We start from the raw sequence: 16,067 nt of genomic DNA, 5'->3' as shown, positions 1-16,067 counted from the left end.
AGTGATGAATGAATGAATGAATGAATGAATGCCGCTATGTGTTTTGACCTTCTGTCTGAATGACAAGATTCATTTTTCCTCCTTAGTGCCTTGGACAAAATGCATTCTTGAAGCAAATACGCTGCAGCACCAAAGAAATTGGTATAGGCACGTGTATTTGCATACAGGGATTTGTAAACAGGCAGAATATGGCACTGAGGTCAGCAACACCTATATACAGGGTGTATACGACCCGGGAGACCCGGGAAAAACCCAGAAATTTTTTTTCATCTGGGAGAAAATAAAACATCAACGAGAGAAAAAAACGAAAATAAAACTTAAGTTGCAAAGGAAATGCACCTTATACAACAACGAACGAAACACAGTGCTCATACACACGTCTGCCAACAGCAAAATGTGTCAAAGGCTTTAGGAAGACTGTGTGCAATGCTTCATAACACAGATTCCCTCCAGTGAGCGTGACATCACAACTGTTTACATTGGATTAGTTTTAGCAGTTACGATCAGGCTCATGCACATGCGCACTTGAGCCGTGCTTCTGGCTACAGAAGTGTGGCTGTTAGCTGTATAAGCAGTAACAGCAAGATGCTATGCAAAAAAATTTTACTGGCGTGGTACATCTGCCAGATTCATTGGGGGCAAACTGGGGTATCTGCCCCGGGCGACAATTTGGGGTGGGGGGGGGGGGGGGGGGGGTTGGCAATTCATATTCTTGAGGGGGGGAAAAAAACATTGTTTCACAAAGCGCCTAGTATTCAGCACACGTTGGTCTATCGATTATTCATATGATTTTGAAACTCAACCCTGTTGGTTTTTGAATATTTTTGAAATTCTGAATGAATCTTGAGTTGAATTTTGAATATGTGCATAGTGGATGTCATGTCTCTTCCAGGGGAATCCCCATCGCATCTAGAAATAAACTTTCTTGCAGACAGAAGGGGACGGGGCTATGCATGCTGAGCGGAGTAAAGCTGCGGTTCGAAAATGTCATTGATCCAGGGCTGATGCACAGAGCGGTCTGAGTTGTAATGGGGAGGTGGATAGTTTCCAAGTGACCTATGTTTACGTTTCCTGATTTTGCTGTTTCCTCTTCGTTTAGTGCTCTTATGTCAAATGAAAACAAAATAGATTTCTGTGGCCGGGAGCTATCAAGTGAATTAAAATTCATTCACTTAATTATGGAATGCTAAAATATGTTATTGGTTACAGATTTTATTGCCACCTTTCTGACAGTCAAGCATTAACCACCTTGCAGAGAAATGAAGTTATTTTTATCAGTTTGCCAAGAAGAAATTTTGGCTTTTATTAATTTTTTCTGCTGAGGCAGTTAATTTATTTGAAACAAAGTGTTTAATTCGACACTATTGGCTAGTTTCAACTGTTCACTGCATTTCAAAAGTGCATGTTTTCATCCTCTAGCACGTATGGCATTATAAAGAACCAAACATGAGATAATACAGTACTTGTACACCAAGAAAATTGACATCCGAATCTGGACATACGAATGTGCACTGTAAGCCGAATTATGCATTTTAGTGTGGTTCGTGAAATTCTGATGCTGTCGGAGTATCCTCTGATGTCTTGTTTCATTTACGACATAATGTAAGATCTTTTAATGTTTTACATGTATGAACATACCGGCTTCCTGCATCAACGTAGCCTGCACAAGCACGGTGACTCCTGTTATCTGGTACTATCTGGCAACTGCTGAAACGGACTTGTTTCTAACAGGTCACGGGCAAATATTGTGAATGGTTGTTTGAAAAGCGTTACTTTCAAAGTAAGTTTCCTTTTATGCAAGCTGAACTGTGTGCAAGAATTTACAATGAATTTCTTAAATCACAGTGCGTTTGACTCTCATTTAAATATCAAATCTTTGAGGTCGACCATTTAGAAAAATTTCGAGCTCAGAAGATCAGACATTTATGTCATTATTAAAAATTTTACTGGTACATTTGTGTGATGTATCTGAAAGTATAACAAGCACAAAAAAGATCATGATTACGTGTGAAAGCTTAGCTTCTCTTGCAGCTTATTAATCTTAGAGAGCAGTATTATATGTGAAAGCTTTGCTTTTCTTGTAGCAACACTATGTATATTAATTTAAACCATTAACTTTTCCAATTTGTGTGTACATGTTACTTAAGTGATATTGCTATTTGCTGACATCATCACATGTCCTATGCTCTGAATATCTGCTGTCATCGACTGGTGAGCTCACGTGACATGATCTGTGACTGGCTTACAAAAGCGCATTGCAATCTCGATTTCAATGCTTTGGAAAGTAACGTGCGCTGTTTGGTGGAATTCAAATTTATACTTTCGTAACATGAAAATATGCAATGTACATGTTGCGGCAGATCAAAGATCTTTCCAAATTATTATTTTTTTTTAATACTGCGTTTGGTTTTCTAAAGGGCCACGAAATTCTATGCCGGTGTATATAACCATAACCATTCAAAGGATTGATAAGTTTTACAGTTTCGAGGAAAAGTATACTGTCACTTCACACAGAGAAAGTGTATTTTCACCCGGGAGAAAATGTATTTTTAACTGGGGAATCTGGGGAATTTTTTTTACTTGTCTGCATATACATCCTGTATATAATGCAACAAGTGGCTGGAGCAGTTGGTAGATCGGTTACTGCTGCTAAAGTGGCAGGTTATCAAGATTTCAGTAAGCTTGAAAGTGGTGCTGCAGTCGGTGCATGATCGATGATACCCAACGTCTCCGAGGTCATGACGAAGTGGGGATTTCCCGTACGAGCATTTCACGAGCATACTGTGAATACCAGGGATCTGGTAAAACTCAAATCTCTGACATTGCTGTCGTCGGAAAAATATCCTACAAGAATGCAACCAACAACAACTTAAGAGAATCATTCAACGTTGACAGAAGTGCAGCCCTTCCACAAATTGCTGCAGATTTCAGTGGTGGGCCATCAACAAGTGTCAGCATGGGAACAATTCAACAAAACCTCATCAGTATGGGCTTTTGGAGCCGAAGAGCTACTCGTGTACCCTTGATGACTGCACAACACAGAGCTTTACAACTTGCCTGGGCCTGTCAGCACAGACATTGGTCTGTTGATGACTGGAAACATGTTGCCTGGTTGGATGAGTCTCAGTTCACATTTTATCAAGCAGATAGATGTGTATGGGTATGGCGACCACCTCATGAGTCTATGGACCCTGCATGTCAGCAGGGGATTGTTGAAGCTGGTGGAGGCTCTGTCATGGTTTGGGGCTTGTGCAGTTGGAGTGATACGGGACCACTGATATGTCCAGATATGACTGACAGGTGACACATACGTAAGCATCCTTTCTGATCACTTGCAACTTGTGGTGTGCGTACTCTAAGACCTTCGGTACACACACCATCAGATTATTTGACTTGTCGCTCTAACAAAGTAGGCGAGTGTCAGCAATGTGTCTCGTGGTCTTATCGTGGCGTGTTCATCTTCTGCCGTTAGGTCAGACGATAGAAATGCCACTTGCACGCTTAGAGTAGCAGATTGACGGTCACCAACTTTAAACAGAACTTGATTAATTTTCATACACATTTATTAAAATAATAAAAATCATGGACATTACGTAACTTGATTCTGGATGCTGTTTGCAATTGACAATCTGAAGTTCCTTTGGTCTTGGTACTTTAATCTTACTCTCACATATCTCTGATACTTGACAAAGTGTCTATACATTTCTCTTCATGGCTATGTACAGGAATATGATAATCTTATTAGGCGCAGACTGAAACTTGACTATAGACTGATGCAGACTGACTAAGACTGACTAATTGGAGGTCTGTACACTCGTTATAATACCTCAAGCGTTCAGGTATCACTGCGCGAGTGTGATGTGCGAGGAGAAAAGGTTCTACGTCAGCAGCAATCTCATTGGCTGCGTTACATATTAATACGCGGATCGGCGGAAGCAGAATTTGATCTGTCTCTAAGACAGTGCCATCTCGTAGTGCGGAGACGGACGAGCGCTACGCCTGCGCTGTTGTGCTTAGCGGGGCGCGCTCTAGTGGGAAAGTTGTGTACGCGCTGACTACGCAGAGCTATGTACACAACACAACCCTTCATGTGCACTGTGCATTCAGGCAGACATGGGCAATTCCAGCACGACAATGCGACACTCCACACATCCAGAATTGGTATAAGTGGCTCCAGGAACACTCTTCTGAATTTAAACCCTCCCACTGGCCACTAAACATCCCAGACATGAACATTATTGAGTATATCTGGGATGCCTTGCAACGTGCTGTTCAGAAGAGATCTCCACCCGCTCGTACTCTTATGGATTTACGGACAGCCCTGCAGGATTCATGGCTTCAGTTCCCTCCAGCACTACTTAGACATCAGTTGAGTCCTACCCACACTGCGTTGCGGCACTTCTGCATTCTCGTGGGGGGTCCTACACGATATTAGGCATGTGTACCAGTTTCTTTGGCTCTTCAGTGTATATTTTATAACTGGCAAAACAGTGATTATGAGAAATGGAAAAAGGAAACTGTAAAACTTTCCATAGAATATAAAATGAGTGACAACATATTACAATTTCTTGCAGGAAATTTTATGCATGGTAAATTTTCAAGAGATGCACTTATCCAGAAATATTGTACTACCCAAGTACCAGACAATCCTGAATCCAGAATATAAGACGACCCGACCCCATTTTCATAAGGGGCTCCTTGAGAAAATCTTATGTTTAACTTATTCCGGATAATCAAAATTACCAACTCCTGTATTGATATAAAGTATCTGCCTAAAAAAGTTAAGATTATATCTGTTCCAAACTCATGCAATCTCGTGTTTACATTTTGGTAATTCAAGGAGAAACGAAATAAAAAGAAATAGATGATTTACATTAATTTTTATCTTCACTTTAATCCTTTTTGCTTACTATCTGAGCCATCTGTCTGTGGTGTCATCATTTTTAATAATAATAGTAATAATAATAACAATAGCAGCAATAATAATAATTATCACTGGGGGACATGGTCAGGGGAGAAGAGGCAATTTATTTCTATATAATGAGAAGGAATGAAATGAAGTTTATCACTTTAGTTGTCACAAATATTTATCTCTCCCTTCCGAATATGCTGAGAGCCCCAAGATGGAGTTTAGGGTGGGACCTAATAGCAATGTTTAAATTGCTGCAAGTAAAATTAGAATCGGTAAAATTTATAATGTTGGTGGTCACACACATTTGACTGTATCTCCCAAAAATTTGTCATTTTCAAGAATGCAGTTACTGTGGGGCCTGAGAACACAGCCTATTTTTCCGAGTACATAAGTGAGGATGTTACAGTATTCTTTTGTCTCTTGCTTCCAAACATGTTTTCTGCCCACTGCTCTCTCATTGGCTGTCAAGAACCAGTAGCTGCACACACTCTTTCATTCCCATCATACCTCATGGTGAACATTGACAATATTGCAGTACCAAACACGCCACTTGATCATGCATAGATTTTACCGTCTCCTGCACAAATGTATTCTATTGATGAGTATTGATCCAGTTTTAAAGACAGTTCAATTCTAATTACTAAGGGATTCAAGCAAACTGCAATTTAAACATTGTTCATGCTCATAAAAAGCATAAGTATGCTGTGTACAATCCCACAGTTGGCAGCACGAAGGAATTTGCTGCCCACTCACGATTCCTCTCCCAACATTCGTCCTAGTTCTGAGCCAAGATAGTGTCATTATTACCTGTCCAACCCTTCAAACTTCTCCAGAATAAATCTGCATGTGACCTCAATTGCCAATGCTACATCTGTAAATTTGAAGCAACGCTGAAGTTCATCTGTTACACAAAATAAAACTGTTGACATCAATAGCAATAATTTACTCTGGAATGTAAGTTGACTGCATTTTTCAAATGACAAATCTGGAAAAAAACAATATTTGGTATCCTAATTGTATTTGGTATCCTAATTGTATTTGGTATCCTAATTGTATTTGGTATCCTAATTGTATTTGGTATCCTAATTGTATTTGGTATCCTAATTAGTTACGCAACTGACTGGTCATGAGTGTAAAGTCTATGCACAGACAACCTAATAAATAGCATTCATGTGCATTTCTGGACCTGTGTTATATCTTGAAAAATGATTTATATACTCTCCTGCTCAGTATACTAATCATTCAGCAGGTGTGTGTGTGTGTGTGTGTGTGTGTGTGTGTGTGTGTGTGTGTGTGTGTGTGTGTAGTGAGTGAAGTGTTATAAAACAATGTGTGTATAGTGTGTGCAGTAACTGATTGTGAGATATGAGTGAACAATGTGACATTACATTATTTAATATGTTATTTGTAAAAAGAGTATTGTCTACCAAGAGTAAATCTATTGATTTTCTCTAACTAGAAGTCCGTAAATATATGTGTTTATGAATTAGCTTATTTTAAATTCATCTAAATTTGTAAATATTTTGACATGTCCTGCATCCTTGCAAAAAGAGATCTACGGATGAATAGAGCTGCTGCTGCTGCTGCTGCTGCTGCTACTACTACTACTACTACTACTACTACTACTACCACTACTACAACTACATTACCTGACGAGGAATGGCGGCTAGTTAAGACACACACACACAGTGAATGTGATGTCAGTGTGAGCGTGCTGTCTGTGTGTAGAATAGGCAGATTATGATGGCCCGGAGGCTTGGCACAAGTATTTCAGAAACTTCACAACTTATTGGGTGTTCGAGGAGTAAAAATGTAAATGTAAATGCCGCGTGGATAGGGCCTCCCGTCGGGTAGACCGTTCGCCTGGTGCAAGTCTTTCGAGTTGACGCCACTTCGGAGACTTGCGTGTCGATGTTCAAGGAGTGTTGTAGTGAGAGTTTTCAACACATGGCGAAATAGACGTGAAACCATGTCCAGACGTTGTGGGGTTGGATGGCCATCCTTCAATAAAGGTGTCAGATGTCATAGGCTGAGAAGATTGGTAAAACAGGACAGTTGGTGAACAGTGGTGGAACTAACATTAGACTTTAATGTTGGGCAGAATTCAAGTGTGTCTGAACACACAGTGCACCAAACACTCCTAACAATGGACCTCTGCAGCCGATGACCCATGTATGGACCAGTGTTCACACCACAAATTCACAGCTATGACTGAAAGGAGCACATGACCATCAGACTGGACAATGGCGCAGTGGCTGAACAGTGTATGGTCTGATGAGTCCCAATACCTTCTTCATTATGCTGATGGGAAGGTACAAATCTGTTGTCTTGCAGAGGAACAGCTCCTTTACACCTGTACTGTGGGATGGAGACAAGCTGGCAGTGGCTCCATTATTCTCTGTAGGACATTCATGTGGGCATCCATGGGTCCAGTGGAGCTCGTACTAGGCACTGTGACAGCCAAGGAGTATCGTACACTGATTGCAGACCACATACACTCCTTCTTGATGATTACGTTTCCCGATGACAGTGGCATTTTTCAGCAATATAATGAGCCATGTCACAAGGCCAGGGGTACGATCGAGTGGTTTGAGGAACAGAATGGTGAGTTTCAGTTGATGTGCTGGCCCCCCAACTCACCAAATCTGAACCCAATCGAAATCAATCACTTGGGATGTGATTGAATGTGGTGCCAGAGCCCATCACGCCCCCCCCCCCCCCCTTTTCCAGAATTTACAGGAGTTCGGTGACTTGACTCTTCAGGTATGGTGCCTACTTCCTCCAGCAACCTTAAGACCCTTTTGCTTCTGTACCACAATGCGTCGCCACTGTTATCCATGCCAGAAGTGGACACAGTGGCTGTTACATATTAGCTAGGTGGTCATAATGTTCTGGCTTATCAATGTATTTGTAAAAATAATGTTTCCTTACTTTTGTGTGCATTGTATCTACTCCACTTGGTCTGAAACACAAGCTGCACCATGACTTTACCCTGACTTTTCCTTTAAGTAAGTGTAATGATCTGAACCCTTTAATAGGAGTCTCTTCAGAGTGGTCTTCAGAAAGTACGCTGAAGTTAGTTGAAATTGGTGGGTTCCAGTTTCAGACCTCTCCAAGTGAGATCAACCTTCATTCCGCACTTGAGAAAATGTTGCCTCATTTCAGGAACTTGTGAAAGCAGGCAGTGTAGACAATTACTTGTGGCTGTCTGCATCTGTAATTCACTGTTCTGTAAGATCACACTATAGTTCTTCTTGGGTCTTGCACGCTGTGGCAGAGGACCAGGTGAATCATTTTGTGATACAACTAACTGTTTAAAAAAGCCTGAAAATGGTTCATTTCATTAGATAAATAGCATTCTTATTGGTAGTAAAACATAGCTTCTGTACCATAATACCCCAACAAATATATTGGAGCTTCGAATTGAAGATGAATGTACAGCTATATGTACATCAATACTTCAAATCACCTTACAGGGTCTGTGGTAGAGGGTACATCATGTATCAGTGTCACTTCCTCCTTTTCCCAGTGGTTCATGGGAAGAAAGATTGCTTGTAAGCCTCCATATGGGCTCCAATGTCTCTAATTTTATCTTCGTGGTCTTTTTGTGAGCTAACTTTTATGTTGGAGGAAGCAGTATATTGGTTTAAATAATGAAAAACTGCACCAGTTACTTATTTTTTCATGCTTAGCACAAGAGTTTATTCTCATTTTCAAATGCACTTGTGCATCTGTTTGACAACCCTTTTTGAAAATGGGAGCGATGTGCTTTTTTTTGCAATAATTAGGAGTGCTTCGCTCCTCAAGAGACCTAGAGTATGCCGCTACTAGAAGAAGCTCAAGTTCTTTCGCTTACCTCTGCGTTGAACGAAACTGATATAAAGTTAGGTTCATTGGCCTTCCCCTGTTGAACGATTTCAGTTGCTTTTCTATCCCTTGATTACTTACTTTGATATCAGTCATTTTTGTCATTTGTGCGATGATTGAAAGGAAGAACTACAGTGAGGTCTTCCTCTGTGAAACAGTTTTGGAAAAGACAGTATTTTGGGCTTTTCTGTGTCATTGTCTGTTTCAGTGCCATTATGGGCACAGTGTATCTGGACAGATGGCTTCAATCCATTTACTGATTTAATATAAGACCAGAACTTCTAAGGATTTTCTTTCAAGATGATAGCTAGAGTTTTACTTTCTGTGAGGCATTGGCTATGTTGAAATTTGCAGTGAAGCTCTATTGTTGTCCATCCCTTAAAATTTCGCTCAGGACATACTTGTCTAAAATGTTTTGTATGATTCTCTTGAGCTTTGTCCATTGGTGCTCAATATCTTCAGTGCTGGAGGTGACATTTTTGAGAGACCTGTCAGGTAATCCGAAATCTGTCTCTTGATGCTCTGCTAAGCAGGAAGATCTTCCTGTTCTTTGTATTCTTATTTACAGCTGAATTTAGTGATGCTGTACTAGTCTTATGATCACTGATCCCCTATCTGTACTAATGGAGTTGAAAAGTTTGGATGTATTTGTCACTAGCAGGTCTAAGAGGTTATCTTCACAAGTTGGTTATCTGATTAACTGCTTAAGGTAATTTTCAGATAATGCACTTACAACAATTTCACATGATTCTCTGTCCCTTCTACCCAACGTAATCACTTGAGCCTGCCAATCTATAGTAGGCAAGTTAAAATCTCAACCTAAAACTTTAACGTGACAAGGAAATTTATGCGAAATATTCTCAAAGTTTCCCCTCAATCGTCCCGTCACTACTGTTGCTGACGCAGAGGGTCTATAAAAGCATCCAACAACCATGTCGGATCCATCTTGAACACTTACCTTCAGCCCAATTATTTCATATTCTGTGTCTGTACTAATCTCAAGAGATATTATCATATTTTTATAGTTACCAACTTGCTCCCATCACTAGCATTCAACCTATCTTTGCAACAAACATTCCAGTTGGGGTTTAGAATTTCATTGCTATTAACCATTGGTTTCAGCCATCTTTCTGTCCCACGTACTATATGGGCATTGTTACTGTTTTTAAGAGAGATCAGTCCTGCAGTTAATTGATACTATATTAACATTTTTTTCTCCGATCTGCTATGATGATGCTATTTTGTCTGGACCCAGAAGGAATGTTATTGGCCCCATGGAGGGATTCCTCTAACCTAAAAAATTCATATGTGCGTGCTACACGTACTCTGCTACTCCAGTAGAGGAACGATCTCATAGTTCTTGAAATCATGAGTACAGTGATACAACAATGGCCTACAATTGAAAGGCAAGGTATGAAACTTCCTGGCAGATTAAAACTGTGTACCTCGGTCCCGAGTTCGAGTCTCGGTCGGGCACACAGTTTTAATCTGCCAGGAAGTTTCATATCAGCGCACACTCCGTTGCAGAGTGAAAATCTCATTCTGGAAAGGCAAGGTAGTTAGAATCTGCTGTTGTGGTGTAAACATTGCCAGAAGGGTCTGTTGTGCCATTCTTCATCATGGTATCGAGCTTTTAGACCATTTATTTACTACCTCAGAAGCATTCTCTTAAGGATGCGTAAGTAAACAGTGGTTTGCAGAGTATGTACGTAGATGTTGTTGTTGTTGTCGTCTTCAGTCCAACGATCAGTTTGACAGAGCTCTCCACACTGGTCTATTCTGTGCAAGCCTCTCCATCTTTGAATAACTTTGCATTCTACATCCATTTGATCCTGGTTACTGTATTCTGCATCTTACTGTATTCAACATCCATTTGAACCTCTTTCTGCATTCTATATCCATTTCAACTGACTTACTGTATTCATCTCTTGATTTTTCTCTATGATTTGTACCTCCGCAGTTCTCACCATTACAAGATTGATGATGATTATGTGATGTCTTAAGATGTGTTCTATCAGGCATTCCCTTCTTTTAGTCATGTCGTGCATTTAATTTCTTTTTTCCTAAATTTGATTCTGTACCTTTTCATTAGTTACCCATCTAGCCTCTAGAGTTCTTTTACAGCACCACATTTCAGGAGCTTCTATTCTCTTCATGTCTGAACTGCTTATCATACATGTTTCACTTTTGTACATTCGTGAACTCCATGCAAATACCTTCAGAAAATACTTCTGAACACTTTAATTTATATTCAGTGTTAACAAATTCTTCTTTTTCAGAAATGTTTTTCTTACTGTTGGCAGTTCGCATTTTTATATCCTCTCTTTTTCGGCTATCATCAGTTATTTTTCTGTCCAAATAGCAAAAGTGATTTACTTTTATTATCTCATTTCATAGTGCAATTCATTCAGCATCACCTGGTTTAAGGATACAGGGTACTTTTCCGGCTCAATATTATGTAAAACTCAACACCTATTTCTTCCAGGCACTGTTTATAATGCACAGGGTTATTACAAATGATTGAAGCGATTTCACAGCTCTACAATAACTTTATTGTTTGAGATATTTTCACAATGCTTTGCACACACATACAAAAACTCAGTTTTTTTAGGCATTCACAAATTTTCGATATGTGCCTCTTTAGTGATTTGGCAGACATCAAGCCGATAATCAAGTTCCTCCCACACTCGGCGCAGCATGTCCCCATCAATGAGTTCGAAAGCATCGATGCGAGCTTGCAGTTCTGGCACGTTTCTTGGTGGAGCAGGTTTAAACACTGAATCTTTCACATAACCCCACAGAAAGAAATCGCATGGGATTAAGTCGGGAGAGCATGGAGGCCATGACATGAATTGCTGATCATGATCTCCACCACGACCGATCCATCGTTTTTCCAATCTCCTGTTTAAGAAATGCCGAACATCATGATGGAAGTGCGGTGGAGCACCATCCTGTTGAAAGATGAAGTCGGCGCTGTCGGTCTCCAGTTGTGGCATGAGCCAATTTTCCAGCATGTCCAGATACACGTGTCCTGTAACGTTTTTTTCGCAGAAGAAAAAGGGGCCGTAAGCTTTAAACCGTGAGATTGCACAAAACATGTTAACTTTTGGTGAATTGCGAATTTTCTGCACGAATACGTGAGGATTCTCTACCGCCCAGATTCGCACATTGTGTCTGTTCACTTCACCATTAAGAAAAAATGTTGCTTCATCACTGAAAACAAGTTTCGCACTGAACGCATCCTCTTCCATGAGCTGTTGCAACCGTGCTGAAAATTCAAAGCGTTTGACTTTGTCATCGGGTGTCAGGGCTTGTAGCAATTGTAAACGGTAATGCTTCTGCTTTAGCCTTTTCCGTAAAATTTTCAAAACTGTCGGCTGTGGTACGTTTAGCTCCCTGCTTGCTTTATTCGTTGACTTCCGCAGGCTACGCGTGAAACTTGCCCGCACACGTTCAACTGTTTCTTCGCTCACTGCAGGCCGACCCTTTGATTTCCCCTTACAGAGGCATCCAGAAGCTTTAAACTGCGCATACCATCGCCGAATGGAGTTAGCAGTTGGTGGATCTTTGTTGAACTTCGTCCTGAAGTGTCGTTGCACTGTTATGACCGACTGATGTGAGTGCATTTCAAGCACGACATACGCTTTCTCGGGTCCTGTCGCCATTTTGTCTCACTGCGCTCTCGAGCGCTCTGGCGGCAGAAAACTGAAGTGCGGCTTCAGCCGAACAAAACTTTATGAGTTTTTCTACGTATCTGTAGTGTGTCGTGACCATATGTCAATGAATGGAACTACAGTGAATTTATGAAATCGCTTCAATCATTTGTAATAGCCCTGTACATGTTTTATGGAATTTTTTGTTGATACCAGGTAATGCAGCACACTTTCTAAACAAATTAGAAGTATTTTGAATATTTTTGAACCTGCTTTGTGTTATTAAAGAAATTACAAAGAAATTGATGCAATTTTTTTTTTCCAAAATGCTTTCTCAAATTGAGGTACCATTTAATCCAATGTTATACATTTGGAGATAAAATTTTTACTGATGGCTGAGGTATTAGACCTGTTTAATACCACCTATTATGTATATTACAAGCATAAAAAATATCACATCTTACATTTTAATTTTTATAATTTTTTTATCTATTAAGACTTATTTTTTGTATGATTTAGTTGATTTTGCAATAAAGCTTAGGTCTACTACATAAGTATGGACTATTGCAAGTTACAGAAAAAAATCAGAGCAATGCTTTATAAACTTTTGGAAATATTTGTACCTGAATCCTGAAAAATACAACTTGCAGAAAATTGCGAATGAAGATGTGAGTCCAATTAAATTGTGCCTCAGAACATTCCTGAAGCAAAATCTTCATCCTGCAGCATTCCTTCATCTTCAAGCTTCCTCTTGGCATTCCTTTTAGCACTTCTTGCTTCTTTGGTAACTTGAAGAGCAAATCTTTCAGCTTCATCCACCTATTATCTGTCACACGCAAGCAATTGATCTTCAATATTAGAGCCACATTTTATGCCTAAATTTCTCAGGACCTCCAACCTTCCTATCACTCCATCATTGAAATATATCACTGCATCTAGTACACCAACTTTTAATGTATTTAGTCCTACAAAAACGTTCTTGGGTTATCTTTCCCATATGCAATGGTTGAAACTTGAATTTGTATTCTGAGTGCCCCATGAAGACATTTACAAAGCAAAACAGGGTCACTCAGGTCTCTAAAAATTGGTTTTTCTTCATTCATAATAGGCTCAGGAAGAGAATGCATATGATGGTATATTTGACCACTTTCTTTTGCTTTTTGGTAACCAGACCAAGAATCAGCTCCTTTAGGGCAAAGTCTGTGAACAAGGTGGTCATCTGTGGACAACTTATGAAAGTAGGTGGCCCATATAGCTTTTCTCATTCCTGTAACGTTATTCAGAGATGCAGTTTGTCTACTGGCCAGTCCATAATAACTCTGAAGATGGTCTATTTTAGTTTCTGTCAATCTCCCTTGGCCAGACACAGATTTTCTATCAGATAGCAACTTTCCTTTCATTTCTCTTCGTAGCTTTCCCAATCTAGCACCCATCCTCTTTTGCTCATGTCCACAACACTCCAGTTTTGTTACCAATGTATCACCATAAACATTAAACTCATTAATGTTATTGAAAGCTTTAGAGTTTCCATCGCCTAAGTACTTCGTATATCTAACATTATAAATTGCCACCGACCTCTGAAATATTTTTAGAGCTCCATCACACTCCATACCTCCACTGCAACCATCACAATTCTTAGAACACTGATGTTCAGCATATCCTTCAGCGCTACCATGGCAGGTGTTACAGTATTTAGATAAGCACTCAACATCAACATTCTCCAGAGAAGTAGCACTTACAACACCATTCAAGGAACAATGTCCTCGACGTTGGATGTCCCATCAAGTGCAACAGCAATGTCCCTGGTTCCACTAATATTTACAATTTCTTCCACTGCATGTTTCATAGATGCTTTAGACCCAACCGTTAAGGCACCTAAACGTATTTTTATGTACTTGTGGAACCTACAGGGAGTAGGAGGAAGGTCCATCCAACCACAAAATGTTTGAGCAGTTTTTCCCCCCTTTTCCTATTGCGCACATTGCATACACTAACTTCAGATTCACATCATAGGGATTATGCACAATGTTTGAAGTCATTTTCGAGGTAGATTTATTTCAGAATCTACACAGAACAACTAATTTTGACACTAAACCCTTCCTGCTACTTTGTTGTTCAGTTATTCTCAGACAGCCTACACCATCACATTGTTTACGTTTCGCCACTTCCTTTACCAAAGAAGATGAGATGCCCACATCAACAACAACAAATCCGTTACAAACAGCGTCATTGTTAACACAAAAATTTGAATCACTAGGAGGCGTGCATTGTGGGAGTTTCTTCCCTGAAGAACTGATACATAGGTTACTTTCAACAGTGTGGCTTGCTTTGTTTGTGAACTGGTTACCACGGAATTTCCTTTTGTTGAATTTCTTGATGCATGGTATAGTTCATATTTATTGCACACTAAAGGATATGTACTTCCACAAGTATATGTAGCACTTGGGCAACCAACATCCAGTAACACATGAACACACTGCTTCAGCGACACAGAAGTAAATATTAACAAAGATAATCATTTACAGACACTAGAAACCTGCACTGTTACCAACATATACAATGTATCGTACATATAACCGCTGGAAACAGACAGTTCACAGTTCTTTTCAAAATAATACTGGTTTCTGTAATAGAAGTAAAGAGGGTGTGGCAGCATACATGACCGTAACTTTAAAATTCGGTATATATAGGTCATTCTTCATCTGAAACCGTATAATTTACATATCAATGTAATCAGGAAAGACTATAGAATGTAATAAAGTCATTAAAAAATTTCGATTTTTCCTCCATTTATAAGCATCCTGTATCCTTAATTCAACTACATTCCTTGCCTGTTGTTTTACTTTTGTTGTTGTTTATCTTAACACCCTCATTTCAACTACACAACATCCACTGCATTCAAAATTTTTATTTCTTCTCTCTAAACTTTAATCCTCTTCACAAATTACTCCTTGGTTTCCATTGCTGCTTGCTCAATGTACACATTGAATAACATCTGGGATAGTCTACCACCCTCACTCCCTTCGAATCCACTGCTTCACTTTCATATCCTTAGACTTCTATAACAGTAGTCTGGTTTCTGTACATGTTGTATACAAAATTTTGTCCTCTGTATTTTATCAATGCTACCTTCATAATTTCAGAGGGTGTGTAATTCAGTCAACATTGTCAAAACCTATGTATAGATCTGCAATTACTATAAGTGTATGTTTACCTTCCTTTATTCGCCCTTCTAAGATGAACCATAGGGCCAATAAGGCTTCACATATTCTTACATTTCTACAGAACCCAAACTGATCTTCCCCAAGGTCTGCTTATACCAGTTTTTCCATTGTGCAGCCCTGATGTATTAAACTTTCGTGTCAGTAATATTCACCCTTGTTAGCTCAAGCCTTGCTTGGAATTTGGATTCTTACATTCTTCTTATTATTACAGTCTGAGGGTATGTTTCCTGTCTCTTATATCTTGCACACCAGATGAAATAGTTCAGTCACGACTGGCTTTTCCAAGGATCGAAATATTTCCAAGGGCATGTCATCTTCATAATGGCCATATTTTGACTTAGACCCTTCAGTGTTCTGTCATTCTTCTCACAGTATCATATCACCTATCTCATCTTCGGCTACTTCCTCTTT

At 39.6% G+C, this 16,067-nt stretch overlaps 1 protein-coding gene across 9 annotated transcripts in view; it reads left to right on the top strand.

Moving 5' to 3' along the window:
* LOC124798672 (myb-like protein X) overlaps positions 1-16,067 on the top strand; it is a 242,037-nt gene that overhangs the window by 203,482 nt on the left and 22,488 nt on the right. The gene's annotated exons all lie outside the window — the stretch shown is intronic.

The sequence above is a fragment of the Schistocerca piceifrons genome, chromosome 1 (genome assembly GCF_021461385.2).
Source record: "Schistocerca piceifrons isolate TAMUIC-IGC-003096 chromosome 1, iqSchPice1.1, whole genome shotgun sequence".
NCBI classification, from domain to species: Eukaryota; Metazoa; Arthropoda; class Insecta; order Orthoptera; family Acrididae; genus Schistocerca; species Schistocerca piceifrons.
The sequence above is the reverse complement of the archived record's forward strand: the minus strand, read 5'-3'. Positions and strand labels throughout refer to the sequence as shown.